Genomic DNA, 26,007 nt, shown 5'->3' on the forward strand with positions numbered 1-26,007 from the left:
CTTCTACTAACCAAATGCTTAAGAAAATTTTAGTAATGGTGCCCTTGCTCAATATAAAACAGATGGGAAGAGTACTGCCATCATTTACACTTGTGATACAGTGCAGCATGGCTGCAGACCTGGGAAATAATGGTTTAAGAGTCATAAAACCAAGGAACTTGAACACAGTCAATTCAGTTCAACAAATGTTTATCAAGTGCCTCCTCTGGGTCAGGCACAGTGCTGTGACCTAAAAACTATGGTAGGAAACAAGTGTAATACAGCCTCCAGATCCATGGAACTACAAGCTAGGGGAATTACTGATATTAAACATGTGATTAATTACAAGAACGATGAATGTTAAGAATAAGAAATAACAGAGGACTATGGGGATTAAGAGTAAAGGGATTCAATCCAGTCTAAGGATTGAGGGAAGACTTTAATCTTTAAAAAAAATCTTAGAAATAAAACACAAGGATGGAGGAAAACCAAGGTGTGATGGTTAATTTTCTGTGTCAACTTGACAGGGTCATTGAATGCCAAATATTTGGTCCAACATTATTCTGGATATATCTGTGAGGGTGTTTCTGGATGGGATTGACAAGAGACTAAGTCAAGCAAATTACCCTCCCTAAGGTGGGGGACCCTCTTCGAATCAGTTGATGAATTTAAAAAATGTATTTTAAATGCTTTTCTTTTCTAAAGCTTTGGGTTATACCTTAGAATTAATATGATTAATCAAAGGCATGAAGTTACTTAGCATTAAGCTAATAGTTTATAAAAAACTTAAAACAGTTACTGAACTAAAGCAACATTGATTTCATATTGCCACTCATTGATTAAATAATCTATCAACCATACACACACACACACACACACACACACACACACACACACACACACACTAGAGGCCCGGTGCACAAAAATTCATGTGCATTCGGTGAGGGGGGGGTGGAAGATGTCCCACAGCCTGGCCTGAACCCTCTCACAGACCAGGAGCCCTCAGGGGATGTCTGACTGACAGCGGGAGGTGACCTGTGGGCTGATCAGGGGATAGTGCTGGCGGCAAGCATCCAGCCCTGCCTCCGCCCTCCCCCCCCCCATCACCACTGCAGGTCACTGCAGCTCCCAATCACCACGATTGCATCCCCTCCTCTGTCCACTGGCACCTGCTTTGGCTGGCCTGGCGCCGCCCGCTCGCTGGCCCCGCCCGCTGCCGAGGGGTCATTCTGCCATTCAGTTGATTTGCATATTAGGCTTTTATTATATAGGATATATATAAAATATAACCTTATATGTATATAGAAGAATCTTTCAACTCTATATAACCATAGTTATATCAAGAATTGAATATTGTAGATAAGATGATCCCTGAAGACAAGTAAACAATTGTCCAGGAAGAGTGTGAGTTATAAGCCAGCCATTAAACATTAGTAAATGTGATTTCATAGTATTAGGGGTAGTGAATACATAGTGAGAACAAAAGAAATAGAAAATGTGGCATTTTTCCATATACAGCTTACTACCTAATCCTGAACCAGATCAAGAACCTTGAATACAACTACGGAAGAACTTTTAGACTAGTACAAATTTCAGCTGTGCAAATTGAAACTCACATGGGAAGGGATGGGGGTCGGGGGGAGGACAAGAATGCACAGAATCAGGTGGGGTTAATTCATCCAAAACTTTTTTATTAAGAACAAACCAGGCTGAGGCATTCCTGCCAGCAGTGGGGATTCAGCTGTGAACAAGAGATACAGTTCCTCCAGGAGTTTAGGTTCACGACACAATTGGGAGCTAGTGACCAAAAGTCATCCCCAAATTATTCAGGGATGCTTGTTATAAGTGTCACAAATACGTTTGGGTGCTGTGAGGGTGAATGAGGAAGGTTAGGAAAGCCTTCTCAGAGAAGTGGTTTCAACTTTGATGAGAAGAAAGAAGAGGAATTGACCTATTTAAGGGAAAATGGAAGAGGCTTGTTATGAGCAGAGAAAAGACCCCATGTAGAAAGGAGATCAACACCTTTGAAGAATTGAAAGGTTAGTATGTGTGGTGAACTAGAGGGAGAGTGAAACAAAATATGCTGGATTATAAGGGTTTGTAGAATCCTAAAAACATTGGAAGGCTACAACCACGCTTCAAGCAAAATGATGACATGATTAGATTTTCATTTTAAGAAGATGGTTCTGTCTACTGCATGGAGAATGGATTGTAAGAGAGGAAGAGTAGAAATAAGATGAGACTAAAAAGTTTTACAGCCATGCAGACCTCACGAAGTAGTGGATTAGCCTGGAATGTTAGTGGTGAACAGGGAGAGAAGAGGATGGATAAACACTTTTGTTGTTGAGGTGAAATCAACAGAGAGATTAGATGCAGGGGATTATGGAAAGGGAGAAACAAAAGTGACTCCAGAGTTTTGGCCTGTGTGTCTGGGAAGGTGAGAGAGTCATTTATTTACCCGTGGAGGAAGGTAGAGGGATTGATTTTGAGAAAAGGATATGACTTGAAATGAGGATCCTTCTTGAAGGAGATGAGACGTGAGAAAGCACTCCATCAACAATAGAAGGAAATGGTATAAAAAGGCATGGAGGCAGAAAGAAGGCCTCAATAAATGTGCAGAGGAGTAAATAGAAAGGAGAAATCTATTGAAATGGAGAGAAGTAGAAGACAACCTCAAAGGAAAGCCAAATATATTTGAATTCAACCTGAATCCTAAATACAACAGAGTTTGCTCATCTCTCATTATAATGAAGACCACTAGACATTTTTTGTGTGAAAACACAGAAGAGATGATACTGAAGACCATTGCTTAAAGGTTAGGTTAAAGATTATCTCAGTGTTTTTGCTCAGGATGGATCATGTGGGCAGACAGGAGTTGACACCCTGAAGAGATCCAATAGCAACAGTAAGGAGAGCAAAATGCTACTCTTGGATATTCAGTCCTATCCAAATATTGGGATGGCAAAAAGGAATTATAAATAGTGAAGAGAAGAACTCTAGGTCTCAGAAATCCTATAGTAACTGGTTTGAAATGTAATAGCAACAATTACAACTTCCATTCATTGTGCTTGTAATATATGCTCACTAAGCACTTACCATGTTTAATCTCATTTAATTTATTTGTGTAGTCACTTGATGAGATAAGTATATTTCTTAATCTCTAATTACAGTTAGAAAATAGAGCTCAGAGATATAGTTAACTTCCCAAGATTCAAGCAACTAAAAAGTGGCAGAGGCAAGATGCAGGCCTAGATTTGATTAACTCTAAAGTCCTTGTGCTTTACCACTAATCACTCCAAATCATTCTGGCCTCGAGAAACATCAGGAAGCTCATAGTTTATATATGCTCCAGGAAGAATCTGGAGATGGCTCTGAGAGCCCCATATATACCAACCTTCTAGAACTATCTGGGGTCCCATTGCAGTGGAAGTAGTCTCTTAGAGATAAAGGATACATGAGATGGCTAGACGCAAGAATAGGGAAAGAATTGAAACTTTGGCATTCTCTCATCACCAATACTGCCACAATATCTGGATTAAAACTCTATGCATTGATCACTGGTTTGGTATCATTTTCTGAAACTCTAGGGCAACAAAGATTCTTTGTTTGTATAGCACTCCTCCATCATCCCCACATGCCTTCCAAGAAGTACTAGCCCTGGGATTTGAACTCAGGTCTGGTAGAATGTACCTGGGCTTCCCTACACATCACACAGACCTTTGTGAGGCTGGGAAAGACAAAGAGAATAAGGATGAGGACTGCTGAGGGGCTTTTTAGCTTGAACAGCCAGGAGACAATGGCTTCATGGAGGGTGTAACTAGGAGCTAGAAAGTCTAGAACTTAAACTGTACTCCACTGGCCACAGACAGTAAATGACCTCATCTCTTTCCTCCTCAATGGAAATCCAACTTTTATATCACAGGAATGTCAAGAATGATTGTTTTGTGGCTGCAGTGATTTCATTGTTAAAAACCATGCACCAGAGAATAGAATAGTAATTATGGGAGAGAAGATGGGTTTTACCAAGTTTAACTCAATTTAACATTGTGTCTTAACAAATCTTGAATTTCAAACCAATTCCACTCATTGGGGATTCAAGTTCACATGTCTTCACAACATACAACTTCCTGCCACTATGGAAAAAGGGCTTTAGAAGACACAAGACTTCATAGACTTCAAATAAGTCTTGTGAAACAACATATTCACGTGTTAAGTGTAAATGAGTCAGAAACATAAGGATTAAATTTCCCTTAAAATACACAGGGGTTTGAAAATGAAGGGAAAAATGCTGAGGGCAAAACGTGTTTTGGATTTTGGCAAACCCAAAACATTTGAAAAAAAGTGGTTTGATGTTTGATGAACCCTAAATACATTAGAGTTTGCTCATCTCTCATTGTAATGAAAACCACTAGACATTTTTGCGTGAAAACACAGAATCCCACTGGAAATGCGTATGGACCCCTCACTACTGTAGAACTTGACTGATTTTCATTTCACTAATTCATAAACTTCCTTACACTATGGTTGGTGGTCTCCCCCACACGAGTTCTCAGCAAATCCATAATAAGAGAACACTGGAGAAGACGTCTGGGGTTACTAAGACTTCATTAGTTTTATAAAATGCACTTCAGGGCATAACCACTGTACAATAAAACATTAGCATAAGTCATTAAAATGGAACCATGCCTTGTCAAGATAAATAAGAGGAGTGTGTTTTATGTGGCATTGTCCTCATTTCTTTAAATTGGTTTGTTCACTTGCTAATTTGCAAAGCTGAATAATAAGACATTCTGTGGTATGAATTAAGGCAGTGAGATTCTTCCATTCATAGATTTTCCACTTAATACCCCTGATTTCCATTGAAGTTTCTAAAGTCATAAAGTTGGAAACAGGGTCTGGTGGATGCTTTAGGGGCCATGGCAGTAGCAAGGGAGGAGGGGAGGAAGATGACAATACTTTTTTTTTTTCTCCCGGAAGTGCTTTCTAAGTGAGATCGGATGTAGAAATGTCATTTTTGCCCCTTCAGTCTCAGATCGCTCATGTGCAAACAGTAGCTCCCTCATTAAAACTATTCTCCTGAATTATTTAGGTTGGCCTTTGATTTGAACTGGAATTACTTTATCCTTATAATTCTTTGGTACTCTGATTTATGTGACAAACCATTCACTTTTTAAAGAACTCATAATGTGTATCAAGAAATGTTACAAAGACAGGTTTGCTATAAAAATAGCAACAAGAGGCACCATGGATTGAATGAGTGCTATGGCCGGCCCTCATGCTAAGCTCATTGTACACACAACAATGTAGAAAGTTCTATGAGTGAGGCACAATTATCTTCATTCTGCAGATGAGGAAATGGAGGTTCAGTGAATCAAGTCATGGTGGTAGAGTTATATTTAACTTATTAAACATTTGATTTGTGTCAGGTTTGGGGTATATAATGATGAATAAGACTAGCCCCTGCCCTCACAGAGTTTACATTCTAGATGGAATAAGATCTAGGCATTCTTTTTGGTTTTTATGTACAGAGGGACAGTAGTAAAGACTTAATATTGATTTCTTTTGAAGTTGGTTCATTTGAGAGTGTTTGGTTATAGGAATAAGGCTATTTGTGACATATCATTCTTCAGATAAAAGTTTCCAAAGAATGGGAGAACACCCCTCATGCAAGAAGTTATCCTTCTTCATTTGGCAAATTAGATTACTCGAAATCATTTCTAAATACATTTGAGTGGAAAACAGGTTAGAGATTTGAAATATACACAGCTCTCATGAGAACAGGCGTGGTCTAAACCTCAAATGAAAGAAGCAATACTCATCTTTCTAAACTAAATTTCACTGATTACTCACAGGTCCTTTGGAGCCATTCTTTCCCTTAAGACTTAGATAATACTATCTAGAATCTCCATTCCATGTTCATGGGAAGTTGAGCACCTTTTCCAAGTTTCTGCAAATTTCCAAGGGCTCACATTTCCTTGCCCACCTCTGGCTCCAAATTCCAGCTGCTAGTTTTGTTTGTGGGTGGTCATATAATCCTTCACATTTTATTCCTGTTCCATGGTGTGATGACCTATATATACTTGAAACTCAGAGGTTTTACATAATTCCACCCTCTTACATTCAGAAACTGACCCATGCAAACAGACAACCTACCTAAAAACAAACAAAAAAAACACACCACCATTTACATAAAGTCTTTATGTATTTATCAGATTTCAGAAAGGTTTTGGTAAGATCAAGAGGCTTTAAGATGCAATATCTTAACTGAATACTGGGTATCTTAGTTTTAAAATTATCCTTGTCCCCTTCAGCAAGAAAGACTCAGTCTTCAACTCTGTTGCCCCAACAGCTCTTTCTTTCTCCTGTTCCTGCTTTGTTTTCTGTCTCCATCCTCTCAGGAACAAAAGCTAAGTTCTATGTTCTCTATTATTTTTTAATTGAGATACAATGCACATACCATAAAATTTATCACTTTAAAGTGAACAATTCAGTGTTGTTGTTTTTTTTAGTATATTCACGAAGTTGTACAATAATCACCACTACCTAATTTCAGCATATTTTCACAACCCCAAAGAAAACCTTATACCCACTAACAATTCTCATTCCTCTACTGCCTTCTGCCCCTCCAACCAATGGTAATCATTAATCTACTTTTTGTCTTTATGGATTACCTATTCTGGATATTTCATATAAATGCAATTATACAATACATAGTCTTTTGGGTATGGCTTCTTTGACTTAGCATCATGTTGTAGCATGAATCACTACTTTTCCTGTTTTGACTAAATAATATTCTGTTGTAAGGATATACCTCATTTGTTTATCCATTCACAAGTTGATGGACATTTGGTTTGTTTTCAACATTGGGCTATTGTGAATAATGCTTTTATGAACATTTTTGTAAAATTTTTGTAAAAACATATATTTTAAATTCTCTTGAGTATATACCTAGGAGTAGAATTTCTAGGACAAATGATAAGTCTATGTTTAAGTTTTTGAGAACTTGATAAACTGTTTTCCAAAGTTGCTGCATCATTTTACATTCCCACCATCAATGTATAAGGGTTCAAGTTATCTACATCATAACTACGTGTTACTTATATTATTGTAGACACACTTGTACATGTAAAATGGTATCATACTGTGGTTTTTATTTCCATTTCCCTAATGGCTAATGATGTAGAGTATATTTTCATGTGATTATTGGCATTTGTATATCATCTTTGAAGAAATGTCTGTTCAAATCTTTTGCCGATTTTAAAAATTGAGGTTTGTTTTGGTCCTTTTATTGTCAAGTTGTAGTAGTTCTTATGTGTTCTGTTAGACCTTTACCAGAAATATAATTTGCAGATTTTTTTCCATTTTATTGATTATCATTTCACCTTCTTGGTGGTGTCCTTTGAAGCACAAATGTTTTGACTTTTGTTGAAGTCCAATTTTTCATTTTTTCCTTTGGTTCCTTTGGTCATATGTAAGAAACCTTTGCCTAATCCAAGTTTATGAAGATTCACACCTATGTTTTCTTTTAGAATTTTCTAGTTTCAGCTCTTCTATTTAAGTCTTTGGTTAAGTTTGAGTTAACTTTTATACATAGTGTGAGGTAGGGGTCTAACTTTATTCTTTTGCATGTTGTACTAGCATCATTTGTAAAAAACTTATTCTTTCCCATTGAATTGTCTTGGAACTCTTGTTGAGAAGCCAACTGACAATTAGATTATGGGTTTATCTCTATGTTCTTCAGAGGAGTAATTCTGTAATTTCCAGCCCTCACCTCAAAATTTAGCTCTTAGATATCTCTTTGTACTTCCAAGGATCTAGCTTGTATGAAAATACTGCTCTCAAATGAAAGTTAAGGTAGATTTTTTTCAGAACTGGGACAGCACCATGTAGCCACAACGTAATCCTGCTCAGCCCAACACAGCATGTATGGATATTGAGTACCTGAAATGAGGCTAGTTCGAATTGAGATGTGCTGTAAGTGTAAAATATGTGTCAGATTTTAAAGACTTAGTATGGAAAAAGAAGGTGAAATATCTCATTAATAATTCTTACACTACTTACATATTGAAATTATAATATTTTGAATGTACTGGGTTAAATAAAATATATTATTTTTAATTTTAAAAGTTCATTTAAACAAAACCAGTTCACCTATTCCCAATCCATCCCCCACAACCACCAATCTTTTCTCTGTATCTGTGAGCTTGGTTTATTTTTTATTTATTTTTCTAAACTCCACATATAAGAGAGATCACAAGCTACTTGTCTTTCTCTGTCTGACTTATTTCACTTAGTGTAATGCCCTTGAGGTCCATCCATGTTGTCACAAATAGCAAGATTTTTTTTTTATGGCTAAAGAATATATACACATTTTTAAAATCTATTCATCAATCATTGGACACAGGTTATTTCCATATCTTGGCTATTGTAAATAATGCTTAAATAAAAACCAGAAACAGCAGGGTGCATAGATTTCTTCAAATTAGTGCTTTTATTTTCTTCTGATAAATACACTGAAGTAGCATTGCTGGGCCACATGGTAGTTCTATTTTTAATTTTCTGAGGAACCTCCATATTGTTTTCCATAATGGTTGTACCAACTCACATTCCCACCAACAATGCACAAGGGTTTCATTTTCTCCACATCCTCACCAACACTTGTAATTTCTAGTTTTTTGTTACTAGCCATTCTAACAGGTATGAGGTTTTGATTTGCATTCACTGATGATGAATGACATCCAGCATCTTTTCTCATACTCGTTGACCATCTTTATGTCTTCTTAGAAAAATGTGTACTCAGATTTTTTGCTGCCATGTGTTAGTTTGCTCGTTTGTTTTGCTGTTGAGTTGTATGAGTTATTTAAATATTTTGCATATTAGCCCCTTATCAGATATATGATATATAACTATTTTCTCCCATTCAGTAGGTTATCTTTTTATTTTGTTGATGGTTTCCTTTGCTATACAGAAACCTTTCTGTTTGATGTAATCCCACTTGTTTATTTTTGCTTTTGTTGCTTTTTAAGTGATTTTGTTAAAGTGTTAATGATGCTGTCAGGCTAATAAGAATAAGAATTAATAAATTGATTGGAAAAAAATCTTAAAATAATTTTTCCTGGTTCGTTTTCCATTTTTAATGTGGTTTCTAGAAGATTTAAATGACGTAGGTGGCCAGCATATGTAGCTCATGGCTATTGTCATGTGTGGAGATAAAATTCTAACATAGCTCTCAAGTTTTCAGGACTGATGTACACATACTGCCTCCCAATTATTCAATCAAACACAATCTAGGTGCTGCCGTGAGGGAGTTTTAGAGATGTAATTAAGGCCTCAAATGTGTTGACTTTGAGATAGGGAGATTAATTATTCAAGTGGGCCTTACCTAATCACACGAGCACTTTAAAAGCAAAGATTTCCCTCTGGTTAGTCACAGAAGGGAAAGTCAGAGAAAGTGTGTTAGCTGGCCTGGAGGGAAAGAGAGACATCAGGTTGCAGGGGCCACAAGGCAATGTATTTCTAGTTGCTAAGAGTGGTCCCTAGCCAAAAGCTGGCAGGGAAATGGGGACCTCAGTCCTAAAACCACAAGGAAATAATTCTTTCAACAATCAATGAGCTTAGAGAGGACCCCAAGCCCCATCAACGAGAGCTATGGCCTCAGTAGACACTAAGATTTCAGCCTGGTAGACCCGACCTACAGAAATGATGAGATAATAAATTTGTGTTGTTTTAAGCTGTTAAAGTTTGTGGTAATTTGTTATACAACAATAGAAATTTAATGAGCCATGTTTCAAGAGCTTGTTTGTGGCCTTCTCTGTTAATCATTCTTGTGAATAAAATAAATATCAACAAGTTTGTATACATAGTATAATTTATTCAAATTCTATGACTCATATTTTAAGAAATAACATGTTCAAAGGCAAAATAAGTCTCGAGGCTAACAATTTTGACATATGATTTTGTGTACTGCTGTTACAAGGATATCTATTTTAGGCTTTTCTAGGCTTGTCCAATAAATTTTGCTGGTATTTTCCAGTTTTTTAATATTCATATAAGGTTTGGTTCTTTGTAAATACTCCTAAAATACTAAAATAAAACAAAAACAACTACTAAAATACTAGCTTTCTCTCAGCAAATACAACTAAAATCCAAAATAACTTATGATTTCAGGAATTCACAAGAATTTCTGAAAATTCTGATTTCTTATGTCCAGTTCCTAAGGATTAATATCTGTTTGAAATTTGGAAATACTCTTTAGTGTTGCTATAGGATTAAATGAATTAATGAATGCAAAGGGTCTAGGCCACAGCCTGGAGTGTGGAAAGTGCCCAACACATGGTAGTCATTATTAGTCACTATCTTAGACACATACAACAGGAATATCATATTGAATGTGAGTACTTATGAGTTTAACTCATTAAATTTTATTCTGAATTTATATACCATAGATGAGAGGAGGGTAAGGAAATTTTAAGCAATTGGTTAAGGAAAAAAAACAAAGTGATTAATCTTGAAGGTGGATTAGCAACCTGATGTTTTTTTACCTTGTGGGGTATTTTGATGTATTAAAGAACTTATTGAAAAGACTCACCACGATAAGTAGTAGAGGAACTTGCTGGAGCACAAAGAAAGATGAAACAATAAGAAAGCAAATGATAACCTTTCCCCTAAAACCCATGTCTATCTTCTTACCTTACAAAAAATGTGAATTGAGTTTGGACAGTTTGATCTGATTTTATTAGTTTGTTGCAAAGAAAAAAATACTTTGTAGTACCTAATTGGAATCTTTATATCTTAACCATGAAAGCCGTATCTACTCTTTCTCTTTTTAGTAGGAGGAGGGGATTGGGTTTCAGTCAAAGTTGAGGGAATAGAACAAAGAGATGACATGGACGTGCTTCAGGGTATTAACTTCATTTCCACTCTCCATCCTGCCATGTTATCCTCTCAAATCTGCCTCGAGTTTCCCCAGAAACGTATCCCTGACTGACCTCACTCATTCTCATCAGTTTCTATTCAGCCTTCAAGGATCTTGTCCCCTGGTTGTGTGTTTTCACTTGGAATAGCAGTCTTGCAGATTTTGAGTGTTCTTAGGTCCATGGGAGCTAGGCCCCACACCCTATTAGATTATAAGGTCCTATGACAGACAAGTCAAAGTTCATTGTTTATTTTTAATTCATAGTGTTCTACACACAAGTATCATTTAACTGGAACACATCTAGTAACTATAAATGTGTCCCCGATAAGGAGAAATGGTACATGGTGAGATGTTAATTTAACAAGTAGAGAACCTTTTTCTGTCAAGTCAAGATTTTCAGTATGAAGCTCCCACTTTTCTGTGTAACTTCAAGTAAGATGCTTTGCCTTTGCTGGTCTCAGACTCTCAAGGTCCCCCATAACCCATTATATTTCTAATACAAATGAGAGCTTAAAAGGGATGTAAATTGATAGACTGGAAATACTCCAATATATTTCAACCTTGTTTTTAGAGAAACATAGTTGTCATATTTCACTGGACAAGTGATGGGATTCAAGGATTCCAAAAAGATCCCTTTTGTGACTAAGTATATTTTGAGAATTTTTGAGTTTTCTAGCTCCTATCAAATGGAATAAATTTGATGGAGTTTCAATTTAGGCATTTTAGGTTCTAGGAGTTCATTATTCTCTCTCTGCCACTCTTGTATCCTCAATGCAGGACACACAGCGCACATTTTAACAGGTTTCAGCAAATCCCACTCATGTGGTTTCTTCCCCCTACCCTTTACACGAACAAAAACTCTTTCCGTTCATATTAATTCAGTCTTGAACTTATTTTAGAAGCAGCTGGAAAAAGCCACATTTATCTTTGTCGTTATGCAACTGGCTAAGAATTAAGGAAATTGTGTGGTTAGATGATTGCTGAAAAGACCCAGCTCATTAGAGATGGGCAAACCTTGAAAGGATTGACTGGGTACTGAGAGGGCTACAGAAGTCTGGCTACTTCCCTGTAAGGTAATCAAATTAATAACCTGTACACAGTGGCACAGGATCTCTCAGGCGGTTACTGCCTTGTGAGGTTATCATCCTGTTGCGTGTAATTGTCTTTTCCAGCTAGGGCTCCGTCATGGGAGAATTCAGACTAATAGCATTAGGCCGTAACTCCTGGCAGTCCCCTTCCCCACCCTACCCCACCCCACCTTTTCTTTCTCAGAACTGATGGGCCTTTTGTCAGAGCAAAAGCAGAAACTTCAGAATAATAATAAGCCCACCGGGTCAAATCTTTCTTGCTATATTATGGGGATGGTCCTATGCGGAGCTGATGTAAGTAAACTATGATGATAATGCTGATGATGACTACTTCTCTGGAGAAAACCATCCAGGTGTCTTTCAGAGCAAAGAATTAGACACGGTTTCTCGTGAGTGGATTTTCTAGGCCTATAGCTGGTGGGAACTTCAAAGTGAGGTCTGTGCACAGAGGGAGGCATTGAGGACATTGGAGACCAAAGTGTTATTTATATGACCTCAAACATTTCTCTTGCTTGCTTTCTCTCTTTTTCTCTTGATCTTTACAAATAGCTTCTGCAAGGCCAGTTTCATTAAGGAAGTTTGAGAACTGATGGATTTTCCTATTACTACAATACTCTTTCAGTGTCATTTACAGCCATGTGTTACACTAGAGTAAAATGGGTCCAGAGTGGGAAGTAGCCAGAATGCAAGGAAGCCCATCAAGTAAGACTGTTGTGCTTGTCCTTCATTGTCATGTAAAACTGTACATAGTTTTACTCCCATAAATGCCAGTGTCAGAAATCAAGGAGACATTTTTTTTAGATGTAATTGTCTTTGGCTTTATTTCCAATTTATCTGCCTAAGTCTTTAGATGTGTAGCCATTTGGGGCCATGAAACTTCAGGTCTGATAATTTGGAAATTTGGTACCCTTAAATACAAAGGACATGCAAACAACAATGAAAACATTGTCCAATTCTATTCACAATGAAAATACCCCTCAGTAATTTGATTTGTAGGAAATGAAAAGTATAATCAACAGAATATGCTTTTCAAAAATTTATAATCCTTTAATCAGGCAAATCCTTTCTCCGGGATTAGTAGCGTGGTTTGTGTCCTAGGAGCCAAATCCTATTCTCTGATTCAATCCTCAAATCCCTTCTAACAGTGCCTATATTGATTTCTGACCCAGTTTTGCTTAAGAATCCCAGCACAGAATTCGGTCCTGTATTTAGAGATCCTTAATAAGGATTTCTTTTTTTAAAAAAATGGAGTTTATCTAAAACATAGCCTTTAGTTCTACCAGCTAAATTCTGATGTCTCAATGAGCGTAACAGATGTGCTTAATTTCTAGGCCATCCCTTGTTTCCCCATGCCTCGCTGGACTCATACTTCCCTGATCTGGAGGAACAACCTAGAAGGTTGATGCTAATCTCCAAAGGTTATTGGTAACTCCAGGTGTTTCCTTAATCTCTATAGTTGATTTCTCTACTATATTTTCAGTGTTCTGGGGACTTGGTCTTTTTGAACACAATGTGCATGTAAATGTTTGTTATACATATTTGTGTTAGTAGAGGTCAGATGCTCTCTGTGACAAGGAGTGTAATTGGTGTTCTGCACACACTCTAGAGGATGATAAAAATAAATGTTCATACTGGTGATGTCTAGATAATGAAGACTGTAAAAACTTTAAGTTGACCTTTGGAATCACTAAAGAATGCTTACATTATGAGGAGCACAGTTTTAGTAAATGTGTTCTATTATAGGTTAATTATTTGAAAAACGATCACCTGTGTATGGTACATATGATAGCTCCTTATAAACAAGAACATTTGTTTAATCAGGACACATCATTCCCTACCTAGAGTAGGTAACAGGATTTGCTGTACCTGTCTCACAATGTTTTGTCTGAGAAAAAAAACAAAACAACTCATGTACAATGTGGGGCAAAAGTAGGATTACAGTTGTGAGTATGTGAAACACAGAGTTTATTCTTGTGTTATTATTTATTAATTATTGTATTATTTTCCATAGGAACAACTGTCCCACCCTATAACAAAAGTGATCTGAAATGAGCTACATTAATTCAGTAAACCAGAGAGTAGAGAGGTAGCAAGAGGATCATCATAGCATAGCTCTGTCATAAATGCCTAGGTAGAAGATAATTTTTAAAAGAAAGTCGATGCCCTGACCATTGTGGCTTAGTTGGTTGAGTATCATCTCGTGCACTGAGATTGCCAATTCTATTCCAGGTCAGGGCACATGCCAGAGGTGATCCCCAGTAGAGGGTGTGCAGGAGGTAGCTAATTGATGTATCTCTCTCATCGATGGTTCTCTTTTTCTCTCTCTCTAAAAAGAAATCAATAAAAACATATTTTTCTGTGTATAAGACGCCCCTCACTTTTCCAACCCAAAATTAAGAAATCAATATTTTAAACATAGAATAGAACACATTTTTATTTAGTAATTACTGCAGGTAATGTTTACATACCAGTACTATAATATTATGCAGCATATCACTTTAGTCAGCCTCTGTTGCATCGCTGCTCTCTTCTTCAGCACTATTAGTTCCAGACATATCAATTTCTTCAACTTCTATTGTATCACTTCTGTCTTCTGAATCACTGTCTATATATGTGAGATCATCCTCATAAACTGGTGGCATTTTCTGAGCTAACTTTGTTCGTGTTCTCATGGCCAACCCTTCTCTCCTCATGAAATTGAAGCACCATTTTGCCTTTCCTGTAAAATCAACAATGTTCATTTCACTTGCAGACATTCTTGCCTGACATTGAATAAGCTTGGTTGACACACATAAGCCATTCTGGTGCTGCTCCATAATCCAAGTCTTAAACCTCTGCTCCAAGTTTGCCCATTTTGCTGGTTTTTCTCAAAAGGCCTTCTTCTTTTTTGGCATCTTAAGGAGTTGTTCTTCCTGTTTTCTCCACTGTCTGATCATACACTCAATGGAAGGAGGTCCAAATGGTCTCTCTGCAGCTCTATTTCCATGCTTTTTTGCATAGCTGATTACATTAAGCTTGAATTTTGCAGAGTAAGACAATTGTTTACTGGTATTTATCTTTTTTATTTTTTGACATCTTTATGGGCTCAGAATGCTCCGGTTCCTGTTGCATCTGCTCACTCTCCACCTCTACCTTCAATTAGGGTATCAGCTGGCATCAGTAACAATAAGGCTCGTGATTGGAGGAGGTGTGGGTAGCTACATACCCGCGTGGCTCCTACCTCGGCTGACTTCTGTGTGTAAGACATCCCTTGATTTTCAGTCTAACAATTTTAGAAAAAAATAGCGTCTTATACATGGAAAAATATGGTATTTTAAATAAGTCAACAGATAACAGTTAACCATATTATATATATAATTTTCATAAAAAATTATTTTTAAATGTGTATTGTGAGCCAAGCACTGAGCAAAGATATTTATAGAAATTGTGTTGGTCAATTCTGAGAACATTATAGACATTGGTATTATTATCCTGATCACTTTACCTCTAAGGAAAATGAAATTCAGTAAACATGGAATAACTTGTCCAAGGTCACACAATGAAGTGACTCAACCTGGCTTTGAACTCATATGTGCCAAACACCAATACTCATGACCCTAGTACCACACTCCACACCAACTTTTTTTTTTTAAACCCTCCAGTTTAAAAAACAATGTGCTCTGTACATCCCAACAATGTGATCTGTACATCCCACCTCTCTGCTTGGTCATCAGTTTCTAATCTCCTAATGTACAAACCCCACACAGACTTCTTGGTCTCAGTCCTCCTTGAATTCTACGGTATTTGCTCTGAAACATAATAAAGATAATACATGCACACGATACTACATTTGCAAAACCATTTTAATAACATAGAAATTGCTTCAGACATAATGTTTAGTCATTGAAGTAGAAAGCTGTTTAGGGTCAGGGTTGGTTATTCTGTGTGACCTTGGCTAAGTTATTGCACACAGCTATGCCTCACTTTTCTCAGCTATAAAGAGTCATTGATAAGAGCACTTGCCTCCTTGGGTTGCTGAGAACATTTAGAAAGTCAATGCTTATAAAACTGTTAGCACTGTGCTTGGCTCATAACTAGCAATCAATAATTGTTATTATATAGTACTGTATACTTATTAATATTAACCTTGCATATCTCTATATATAAAAGCCATATTGACCATTGGATCGGTCGACCTTTCCACTGGTCGACCAGTCGCTATGATACGCGCTGACCACCAGGGGGAAGACGCTCAATGCAGGAGCTGCCCCCTGGTGGTCATTGTGCTCCCACAGTGGGAACACTGCTCAGCTGACTGATGGGTGCCAGATGCAGGGCTCACGGAGCAATAGGCACAGCGGGGCTGGATTAGCAGGAGGGGCAGGCAGGAGCAGCAGGTGGCGTTGGACTGCTGGTTTCAGCTTGATCCCTGCAGGCCATGCTGAGGGACCTCACCAGTGCACAAATCTGAGCACCAGGCCTCTAGTTATATATAGATATAATGTGTAAATTCTTCTTTCTCCTTGAAATTCTCTCTCCTTGATCTCCATAACATGATCATGTTTTGTTTTCCTACCTCTCGGTGATTCTCTCTCTGGATCTTCTTCATTGGCTTCCCTTCTTTCTGCCCCTTTGCACATTTTTTAAGACTTTCTTCTTGGCCCTCTTCTCTCTGCTGCCTCTAGGAAAGACCTAGATGCAAAACGTACAAATCCTAGAGGATCAGAAGAGAGAGTCTTTCCACCTCATGCCCACCAGGCCAACCCCATGTCCTCACTAAAACCTTCAATTCCTAGAGCTGCACCTGTCCGTCTATGTCTTCACTTCATTGTTTACAGCCAGGGTTGGCCAGACAGAATCCTTCAGTATGAAAGTCTGCCCTGTATGGATTTGGCCTTTTCAAGGCTGTGATCTCCACAAGCCCTATCTCTAATCACTCCAGAAAATGGATCATGACTAGAGGTTATGCTTAGATTCACACGAATCCCTGTGATTGCATCTCAGCTGGGTGTCCAGGGTTACTTGGCTACCTTTTTATTTATTTCAAATTAATGCTATGTCATATTCCCCGTGGTAGCACTTACCATTTCTTTAAGTTCCTAAAGAGATTGCCATAGTTTTACTGTCATCTCTTCTTTACCAGGAAAATCAAGAACATCTGATCTGAGCTTCCTCACATTTTTGTTTTTTAACCTTATAATTGTTTTGCCACTGTTTCTCATCCCCTTTTGCCTCGTTTGGAATTTTCTTCATTTTTATATTTCTGATTTTCGATACATTTTCAATCTCTCTTCCAATGCCTCCTTTCTAATTGTGGGTTTCCCTTGTAGTAGTTTTTTTTGTGTGTGTGTTTTTTTTACCCTGGTAACATCTACAGGAGTCATCTGTCATGTTTCCTGTCTTTTGCCTTAAAATTTCTACAGGGAACACCCTCCTTAACTTCTAGTACATCTGGCTCTCCTTAGTGAAATTGTTCTTTGAAGGCCACCTGAGTCTCCAATCCGTTGACCCATTGTCCCTTTCTTAGCTTGTCTCCTCCTTAACTTTCCTGAAGTGCATGACCTTGTCATGTGCCTCTTTTTTCTATACTTTTTCTTCCATTAGTATCAATGGCACTACATGGTTCCATCTTCTTAACTGGTTCTTCTTCAATTTGGTCTAATTTCATTCAATAAGCATTTAGTCACCATTCACTCATTTCAGCTGAGGTTGGTGAAGCAAGTTTTTTGGGGGGCTAATTCTGCCAGTATGAGATACAGCAGATAACAGTGTTGATACCAAATTATTAAGCTTTCTTTTCTTTCTAAAATTAATTGAATAAAATAATGAATTATTTCCTCTCTAACTCCTGGACTTGATGATTTGGTTGATGTAATGATGCAATTTCTTTAAAATAAACTCACAAAAGCTGAGTTGTATACCATGGTTATGCCTGGAACACCTTATTTTAACAAATACTACATAATGTATGTTATCTGCCATACAAATAATAGTTCACTGAATGCTCAAGGCAACCCTATCACGTGGGTATTATGCTTAATTCCACTTTACAAATGAAGAAACTGAGGGACACTTAAATTACTAACCCAAGGCTGGACAGCCACCAAGGGATGGAGATGGAATTTAAACCCAGGCAGTATGATGGTTTTAGGCTACAGAGGTACTCAATAAATGATTACTGAATTAAAAAAACAACAACAACACTTGATGAAATTATTTTCTATTTTTGAAGGCTGATTTAAGATTTTATACTCTCAATTAAATTACTTATTTCTAGTATTTTGCATATTCTGGCTACTTCCCACAATCACTTATGAAAAAGTTGTCCTTAAAATTGGATATAGAAATTTGTCTGTGGGACAAAGTAATCAGGTCTCCAGATAACAAAACCATCCAGATTTTTTCCCGCCTTTCTGTTCCCATTTTAGGCACAGCCTGGTATGGAACGCTGGGGGCATCCTTAGAGGAGGTACCATGTAGGAACCGTTGCCCTCCCCCGGCACCTCTGTATGTGCTACTTCTTCAGCAGGTTTCAGCACACAAACATCTTCCCACAGCTGACCATGGTGGCAGTAAATCTTGCTGTGTTGGGGCTGCTATCTGTAAAGTAAAAGGTTAAGGCATTCTTTTAGTCAAGCAGCCTCTTAAAAAATTTTGTATTAGCTGCTATTCCATCTTGTTTGTTAAGTGCCTGGCAATTCTCAAATTTGTGTGCATCATGTTTATCTTTGGCTAAAAGAAGACTCATTCCATCTTTCTGCTGATCACCAATTATTTATTCTGTTACATTATTCTGTCCTAGAAATACATTCTGAGCACATACATAGACAGTAGGAACAAAACATCTCATATTTGCATTTTCAAAATCATTCATAGCATCTTAATGTTTGTTCCATAGACAGTGACAAGTGTGTGACGCCTTCCTTTCTTGATTTTTCCATTTTATACATATTTCTTCAGTAAGATTCACTGCGGTAATCACTGTTTGAGATCCAGAAATCCTTCGGGAACCAGGTAAAGCGGAAGTCTAGCTGAATTAATTATTAATCTTAAAGGCTGTCAAACTTAAAAATAAGATTTCTGGTAGTTTCTACCTGTCTAAATATCTGATATATGAGATACAAAAGAGGCACATTCAGTAACATCACTAACTTTTGGTTAAGAGTAGGATAGAATTTAAGAAAAAGTTTTTTTCAGAAGTGTAGTAAACAATTATATAAAGATTAGAATTACAATAAACCTAATTACTGTTATTTTGTTTTGTATCATTATTTAAATTTTATAAACATGTACAAGTTCAAAAAAGATAGTCTTTCTAATATATCTAGGAAACGCACATTCTCTTAACATTTCTGTTAGCTGTCAAAGTCTATTATTTAGTTACTTATTAGTAAGTTACTAGTTTTTACCCAAATTATTAGCAATTATAATTATGATTAGTTCATAAAGCATTTAACTTTTATAATCATAAACATATTTTTATATTTCAATGACTATACTATGTTAGCACAAAGCAAACACGGTATTTTTTTACTCTAATTATATTTAGAATACTGACCTATAGACAAAAGTTAATATTGACATATTAAATCTTTCTGACTATGTCTAATTTACTTTTTTGATGTCAAAATATCTCTTTATGAAAGATTGTAAGTGTTGTCTTTCCTAATGCACTTAGCAAAATAAAAAATTGGCAACTTTTAATCCAAATGTCATGTTTTGATCATCTTCCTAGTGTTGTTATGCTCATTAGATATGTTTGGAAAATGTACAATCACATAATCACTGATCATTTGCATGTTCTGGGACACTAAAATATGATATCCAGCAGACATTTAGCTACTTGACCTTCTAGAAGTTGAGGCTGAAGTTATTACAAAGTGTTAGATTTAGTCTGAATCTGAAATTTAGTGCATATCTGTTATCTTTTTCTTCCTAAATTCATTACTTCTATCTTATTGTATGTAGGCCTTGATTCTCTTGGTCTTTCATTCCTAGGTGATCTGTTTTTTTCCTGAGCTCCTCTAGATTTTATATCAGGTCCTACTCATTTGCCATTTAGTCATTATATTTATTTGTAACATTTTTGGGTCCAGTATCTTGCATGTCATTTAATATTTGTGTGCGTACTTCTAGTATCTCCAGCTCAGTAATAAACTACTTGAGGTTAGATCTGAACTACTTTAGAGTACTAAAGCCCTCAGCACTGTGTGTCTGAGAGAGTCTGTGCCTTTGTGAATGACTAAATAACTAAATGAATGACATAACTCTATCTTTATTGAGCACACATCAGGGAAGAGTTGTTGAGTCTGTCTTGGAGAGGCACATTGTAGTGCTGGAGAGATTCTGCAAACTTGTTGTTCCATGAATGAGAGTGGAATGAGCAAGCTGGCCTGGAGCTGAGTCACCCATGACATGTCCATGTTATTAGATCTTGTGACACTGGAAATCCACAAATTTTAGTGGGTGTTGGGTCTGTGCATGTAAATACTTCTCAGAGCTCTCTTGATAAAGAACATGTATGTGGGTTTATATGCTCCAATTAAATGATCTAAATGAAAGTGACAGAACCACGATTTGAACTTAAGCAGGCCAGCTCCATCATCATCTAAACCCTCATGAGCCCTAATAGCTAGAAAGATCAGCCTGAAGTCCTAGGCAGTGCCCCTACACCCCTCCTAGGGCCCAGCTACTCTGTTTCTAGACCACCTTTAGGGAGAATGATGTGTACCCTCTAACTGAAGTTCTGGAAGAAGGTAAGCTGCCCTCAGGTATGTGAGTAGTTTAGAGTCTGTCTGAAAGGAGAGCAGAGTAAAGTGACCCTATAATTTACTATCCAATTCAAGTTACCATTGAGAGTGAAAGAAAACTCTGTAATAATTACGCTGAAACTACAAATGAAAAGTGGGACAGTCTTTTCTGGCTGAGTATGCCAAAACCTCCAAGGAAAGGGGAAAAAAATGTAAGTAAACTTGGTAAATGTGGGAAGCCAATTATCTGAAAGAGGATAAAGTTGGGGTGAGGGCATCGTACCTAGGAACAGAAATAGAATGCAGTTAATGCTGTTTAGAAAAGAAGTGAGCAAGTATGTGTGACACAAAGAAGCAAAAAGAATGTACCTAAGCAGAACAACATGGTAGTTTGTGTGAGCGTTAAAAAAAATTGGGAGAACAAAGGAAGCTGAAAATGGATTTCAAACAATTATTTCAGAGGTGAGGCCAATATTGAACTAATACAGGTGGGGACGTCACTGCAGGAAGTCTGAAACAAGTTGTGATCATCAAAGGCTCGGGGTGAACTTGAAGCTCAGGTTTGCAGCTACATCGGTATCTCCTTGGGGCCAGGATTATTCCATTTTGGCAGACAATGTGCAGGCACCTCTTCCTAGATGAGTTTTCTGAAACCTCCACTGGCCAAACAAATGTAAGTAAACTTTGGAAAGTTAGGAAGCCAACTATCTGAAAGAGGATAAGCTTTGGATAAGATGAGCACATCTAGGAACAAAAACGAGTGCAATCTATGCTGTGAAGGAGAGAATTAGGTGAGTACATCTGACAAGAAGAAACCTGAGATCCAAATGCAAGTTGAGTGTGAGTCAGTGGTGCATTTCCAGATCGAAATAATGGAAATTGTACATCACAACTCAGAAAGGAACCTTTTGTTGCTCCAAGACTTGGCAAAGATCTTATGAGAGCAGTATGTAGTGTTCTGACTTCTGCATTTTTTAAATGATGCAGAGAATTAAAGTCCAGAACAGAATTACCAGATAGAGCATAGTGGTGAGACCATGGCCTCTCACAAAATTTAGTGGAGAGAGAGAGAGAGAAAAAGCTAAGGGTTGATTTCACTGTTTTCATGTATCATGAATAATATGGATACTCATTATTTTGCTTTCCACAGTAGATTGAAAAAAAGAAATATGTTGACACTGCAGTGAGAGACATAGTAGTGATGTTTAAGGAAGACCTTCTGAACCAAGTACCAGGGCAAGGAAGAGCTGAAATCTCTGACCCTGTAATCTTGTTATGATAGAACAGGAAATCACTAGTTCTGACTTGTTGTTATACAAGGTGTTTGATCTAGGAGGTACTGAGAAGTTAGTGGAGGAATCAGAGAGAGTCTGAGGGTACCTCTCGACAGATCTGGAGTTCTGAAATTGGTTGGAGGAGAGAAGGCAAAGGCAAAGTCAATTAAGCATCAAAATGATAGTGGACTCTATCCCTGGGTCATGGGTGCATTGGGATGATTCCTTATTCAGGGGGACCCAGCTCCCACTTCTGAAATCCAGATGGTGACACTCTGAGATTGCCTGTGACTTCACCAATGTAACTCCTCTTTATTCTAGTTTAGTCCCAGGTGATTCGCCGGGCTGGGGACCCTGCCTCTGTGAGTTAAGCATCACTTCTCCCTTTTGAGCTGGGAGGAGCAGCCATCCCTCCCAACACTCCACTCAGCTTCCTTAAGCCTCAGAGGCTTTTCTCTGTTGGTAAGAGACCCAAGACAGAATGTTCACTGTGGTCTAATATGGTGCCTTCTATTAAGAGAAAAGGAACACCCTTGCACCAGGGCAGCAGCCAGCAACAAATCAGCTTCCGTTAATGTTCAAGCTGATGTAGCAGTGCACCTGACACCTTTCTTGCTGCTGCAGAAGACCACTTAGAGTGTAGCATCCAGACTCTAGGTGGCCACTAGACTTGGCCTCCCTCACTTAGATCCTGGAGCCCAGAATCAGCAGCGGAGCTGCACAGCTGTCCTCAACAGTAAGGAGCTGGTCCCCTTAGCTGGACAGGCCATTTTCTATGTGTGAGGCAAGTGATATGAGTGGCCAAAATGTCAGTGAAGATTCACAGCTTATCACTGAGAGATAGAAGGTCAGCAAGAGAGAAAGGATGCACAAGCCTATCTCCTGTGATGTGGGTTTGTGTCATGTCACCCTGACATTGGCTCTGAAACCACTAAATTGAGTGAGAAAGGGAAGGTGTAGCACTAAGCGATCCCTCTGCTCCCTGGTGAGACTCTCAGAAGCAAGTCCTCCTGCCTTTAGATCCTAGGCACTGCTTTTGCCTCTTTTGAAAGCCCTAGACTTGCTGAGCTCAATAACTGCTCTGCTCTCACACAGGCACTGAGATACAGAGAACAGAGAATGTCTCACTCTCATGGGGTTTATACCTAATGAGAGGAGACAGACTACACAAACAATCAACCAAAAAATAAATAAATAAGGAAGTCAGATGGTGATAGGAGATAATATATCAAGGTGATGAATGGGGAGTTAGTACTGGGGTGGGGAGAGGGGGCGGCGGAGAATGGTTTAGCTTGAGACGTTAAGGACAAGCTCACCAAAGAGGTGACTGAAGAGGTTGACCAGTTACTTGAATGATAGAAAGAGCCAACTGGGTAATACTGCAGGAAGAGTGCATCCCAGTACAAGGAACTGCTAGTGGAATTGCTGGTGGGAAGGAGCTAAGTGGTTTTGGAAAAAAGAAGGGAGGCCCATGTGGCTGGAGCTAAGTGAGGTTGGGCTGTAAGAGAAGTTTGGAAAGTTTGTCAGGAGCCAGATCACAAAGGTCCTCGTGGGCCAGGGTGAGTGGATTCAAAATGGCCCTAGAATTGGATTAGACCCTAGAGACTACCTCGTCTGCCTTTCTTATATCAGAAATGAGGAAACAGAACCTGGAGAGGTTACATTTTGTCACTGCATCTCCACCAGCCGACCGTGGTAACACTGTGAGGTCTTCTAACAGGCAGTCCTTGCCACTTGCCACTAAACTCTTCCTGAAGGCTAAGAAAGTGGGACTCCTGATGTCGTCAAACACATAAGTGCCTAGTGTTTAAAGCAGGCCACAATCATCTTGTCTTTTTGACTCATATTCTACAGCAACTAGAGAATCAAGGAGGCAAAGTTAATCTTGTAGAGTCTTTTTTCTACAGGGTGGGATGGTTTGAACATTTGCTTCTTATTAAGAATTAAATTTTATATGGGGAATTATTTTATTTTTCACCAAGAGTTCATGTTCAGTTGTCATACTTGCCATGAAGGATTTTCGTAGCCAGGATCACACTTCTGAGCTCGTGGTGTAGATCCACAAAGCGTGGGTAGGACCTGTATAAACGACAGGATGCGCATGGGGGGAGGGGAGTGCCTGTGGGCATGAGGCACACGTGGATGAGGTTGGTCAGTTATTAAAGCCATTGAGCTGCATGGTGTAGTTACCGATCACACAGGCTGCAGTGCTGGACTGCCTGGCTCTGAATTCCAGCTCTGCTCCTAACTAGCTCTGATTCTCATCCGCTTTATCTATCAAGCGGGGATGTACTAGTACCTTCTTTATAGGGAATTAAACAACTTAATATCTGTCAAAACATTTAAAACCATGTTTCTTACATAATTCTTGTTATGTAATAAACACTAAATAAATGTTTCAAAGATGAAAAAAAAAAAGACATAAAAATGTGGAATTATCCTTTATCTACCTTGTGAAAAAAATAGGGGGGCTTATAAACATCATTGTAGATTAGTTATGCATTATCTCAATGGTGAGTGCCTAGTTTGACTATTTAATGTTACAGATAAATGCAACCCTTTAATTCCAGGATTGGGACACATGCCCACTACAGGGCCATATGGTGCAGCTTCTACATCTGGGAGGAGCTAACATTCCACTGTACATACAAACATTCGGAATCAGAAAATTGTATTGTAAGTTATGTACACACAGGACACATGTGTGTATATAATCTTGGTTTTTCAAACAGCGATGACATTGCCTAAGGGAGCAATAGCTTTCACATCCTCCTCTGTGTTGAAAAGAAGGCTTTATTGAAGAGGACATATGGATGGAGATTCATGTTGGAATAGCTCAGATCTCCAGTTCTAAAAGGATTTGAGGCTGGCTTGATTCAACACAAACCCTAGCAAGAGATGTGCTGGTGGACTAGGAGCTTGTTGTCACTGCTCTGGCCATTTTTCAGGATTTATAGCCCACAGATATGCCACCAGCCAGATGTGATGGCAAGTGACACCCTCATTCTCTGGCCTGAGTCTTCCAGATTTCATGCGACTGTCATTTTTGCTTCTCGTGCTTCCCTACCATTAGCTAACTGGTGGACTCTGACTTTCTGTTTTCTGTCTTTTGATCCTCTCCCTTGGTCTCTCTCTCCTAGAGGGAGAATGTAGTGGAGAAAAGTCCCACTCCTGCCACTAGGAGATCTTGAGTGGACAGGAAGAACACCTTTGACTTTATCTTAGGATGCAAGTATGAACGAGGTGATGGCTTTAAATCTAAGATAACAGGGCTGGAAGGGACCACAGAATCCATTGGAATACTTCCTTACTTTCTGGGTTTCTATCGCATATGTAGAAGGAGTTAGTGTTTGTAAAATGCCCTAAGGTAAATGGCGGAGAATGCTTACAGCTGATGGACCCAGCCTGGGTGCTCCAGCTGTCTTGGACTCTGCTTGGTCATCCTGAGGGCTGAGGGGGGGGCCAATCTTGACAGGAGCTCTGCCATCTTCAGTGCCAACCCTGTGTGTTACTATACAGCTGAAGGCAAGGGACAAGCGTGTGAAGGATCGTCAAGAGGGGTTACGATTCTGGCCTGGTTACAAATTGCCTGACCTTAGTCCCCATTCTGTTAGCTGGAACTTGTCCAATGGACACATCTGACTGTGAGGAAGGCTGGGAAGTGGGTTTAGCTGTGCACCCAGAAGGAAAGAAAACCGGTTTGGTGAATAGCTCACCGATCTCTGCCATGTAGAGTATGTGACCAATGATATTCCAGGGACAGTGGCAGAGTGGAAACTCAGGCATACATTTCTTAACCCATAGCACAGTGCCCTCCCTCCTCACTGAACCACACGTCACCATACATCTCATATGTCCTCTACCTTTTAAAAAATCACAGCCCACAAAAGTTGGCAAAAGAAGGGAGCCACGAAGAAGTGGTGGGTCCATTTTCTAAGAAAGATGGGTACAGTGTGAAAACACCCACTTTGTTCAGTATAAGAAATGCAGAGAGACACTGGTCTCAAGTTCTCCAGGAACCA

This window comes from Cnephaeus nilssonii, assembly GCF_951640355.1.
Source record: "Cnephaeus nilssonii genome assembly, chromosome: 4".
Lineage (NCBI taxonomy): Eukaryota > Metazoa > Chordata > Mammalia > Chiroptera > Vespertilionidae > Cnephaeus > Cnephaeus nilssonii.